Below are 2972 nucleotides of genomic sequence, written 5' to 3'. Positions count from 1 at the left end.
ACTTTTTTATGTTTTATTGACAAGGAAAACGAACAGCAAAGCAAAAAGCAGTAATCGAAATATGCCAGATTTTTATTATTTAAAATTAGTTTGAAAGACATTTGACTACTTAGTGAAAGATTTCGAGACCCATGGGACCCGCGGTAAAATTCTTAAAACCGTTGGGATGGGCGGGTTCGGGAAATAAAAATTTAACTTCGGGCTGGGCGGGATCGGGATTGAAATTTTTGCCCGTGCTTATGTCTAATCTGAATAAAAAGTTGAAAATTTAGCTGAAATTTTGCAAATTTTTTATCATTTTTGCACAAAGTTGGAAACGTGGATTTACAGTCAGCGTCAAACATATGAATATAGTTCATTCAACAGAAAAATGCACCAAACAATTTTTTTTAAATATCATATAGAACTTGGGAAAATTCAAGAAATACGAAAAAATGATCATAAAAATTAAAAAATTTTCTATTCCATTTATTTTGAGTATACAGCTAGGGCGTTTTTCAATCAAATTCTTATCATAGGGCGTTCTTGAAAAACGTTTTCTGAGATAGGGCCTTTTCGAACTGGCTGCCGAATAGGTCGATCTTCTACTCAGCCATCGATATGATGTTTGTTTTATAATGAGCTAGACTTTTATAAAAACCTAATAAACATAAAATAAACAAAAGAAAAATAGCCAAAACTGATTAAAATGTTGCTGGCTCAATCAGCTGACCATAAGTGTATATACGTATGTATATGTAAGTATGTACAGATATAAGCGTCTATCTATCATTGGTTTGTTGTATTTACATTTCAGTGAACCGCTTTGATAAATAAAACAAACAATAGTGAATATAATTATCATGTGAGTCCCTCTATTTTGCAATGCTAAACGTAAAAAAAAAAGTCTGAAAAATATCAAAATACAACTGTGTCTCATTCACTGTCGGCGTCTGCGATTAATTTGATTATAGTGGAAGCACATATGTACATACATACATATGTATGTAGCTCTTGAAAAGCAGTGTCTGTACGCTGCCGCGGCGTATCTGCGAAACACTGTTATGCCGCAGGAGAAGAAAGGAGGAGGATGTTAAATGTGCGCAATCCGAGATGAAGTTGATTTTGTGAATATGGTTTTCTTCTTCGATTTAATTTCTAACAATTCGCGCGACGGAATTGAATTAAAGCGGAAACGTATTTGTTTTTGGCACAATGACTTGCAGCAAAGGTCAGCGTAACTTTGAAAGAATACGTAAAATGACAAATTTTTCCAGAAAAAATTTGTTTGTACCGATTCTTAGTTAACTAAATTAGAGACAATTTTAATATACCATTTGTTAGAAACGTTCATTGGTGTCTTTATTTAATTAGTTTCTCAAGTAGTTAGCACATGCTTTCCATTTGCAGTCTGGCTGAGCACGAGCTCACATTTTCTCTCTTGTTGTTGGGTTTATATAAATGACGATAATTTTTATTTTTACTATTTTCATTGTAAGATTTCATTACTTAGCACTTAATAGGCAGCTGTGAATTTCGAATTAATGTAAGCGGCAATGTGTGTGTCTGTCTATTTATTTTGGTTTGCTGATAAGATATAGCATCCCTGCAGGGAGTTCAATTTGCAATTAACTACGTCTTTAAAGTTATCTCTTTTATAATGTCGAGCGCGGCTCCGTAAATGATGGCAAATGGCTAAGTGCTAGTTTTGTTATATACACCAATGGTCAAAATAATAGAAACACCCTATTGTGACCAGTTCTGGATATCGTCGATGTTTTTGCAAAACTGCCTATCTTACGGCACTCAAATTTTACAGGAGAGCGAAAAAACGGGTTTTCTTTGAATGCATTGCCTTGATAGGCGGTGTTTTCTCTAGCTATTATTTTATAAATCTGTTGGTTTAGTAGCGATTTTACGGTTTTTATGCATAAATCTCGATGCCTGGATTTCAGGGTTACGAAATCTCATTTTCACCACAACGGCGATTATGCGTGTTTGCAACTGGTCGATGGGCGGTTTCGCCATATACATACAAGAAACAAGAAATGGGCTAAAAAAATGCATACTCAACTTTTTTCTACAGAGCGTGAATAAAAAGTGCAATATTTGAATGAAATTTTGCAGAATTTTCTTTTATTTTGCACAACGTTTGGAACTCTGATTTACCATATTTTTATAAAAAATTAACGAAAAATAATATAAAAAAAAATAGTTGCCCGTATTCTAAAAACTCGCCGTTTCTAAACTTTATTGACTGACTGTATGTATATTTTTTGTCTATTAATTATATTTAATATTCTTATATAAAAGTGCAGCTCAATATGAACAGATATTTCAAACTTTGTGCAAAATTTATAAAAATTCTGCAAATTGCATCTAAATGGTCAACTTTTCAATCCGATTTTTTAAAATTTTTTTGACATACATACTCAACTCTACTCAACTCATACTCTAGTTTTGTATTAAATTTTAGAACAATAAAGCGTAAGTTTTAACTTTTAATCGCGTTGATTTTTGATAATTTTTTTTTGGTTGTTCATAAAAAAAAAATATCGAACATACTTTGTATGGGAGAAAATGCAGGGGAAAAATTGCCAAAAATCTACACGATTTTTATGCAACTTAAAACATACATATTAAACTAAAATTTAGTGAGCTATTAAACTGCATATTCAAACAAATTTCAAAAAATCTGATTAAAAATTGATTTTTATAATTTTTGCACAAAGTTTGATATATGAATTTATATGGTTTTTGTTAGATATTGAGCGGCACTTTTATAAAAAAATTATGAATATTAAATAAACAAAAAAATATAAGGCGTTTCTACTATTTTGACTTCGGGTGTATATATGTATGTATGTATGTATGTACATACATACTATGTATGAGTTTTTGCTCGTTATGTTGCTTAAATAAAAACTGTTAGCATTTATTTTGCTTATCTGTGGGTTAAAAAAAGTTATCTCACAGTGAATTATTTATTTATT

Source organism: Rhagoletis pomonella, unplaced genomic scaffold (assembly GCF_013731165.1).
Source record: "Rhagoletis pomonella isolate Grant_MI unplaced genomic scaffold, Rhpom_1.0 Rhpom_scaffold_00005, whole genome shotgun sequence".
Lineage (NCBI taxonomy): Eukaryota > Metazoa > Arthropoda > Insecta > Diptera > Tephritidae > Rhagoletis > Rhagoletis pomonella.
This window is presented reverse-complemented; position numbering follows the sequence as displayed.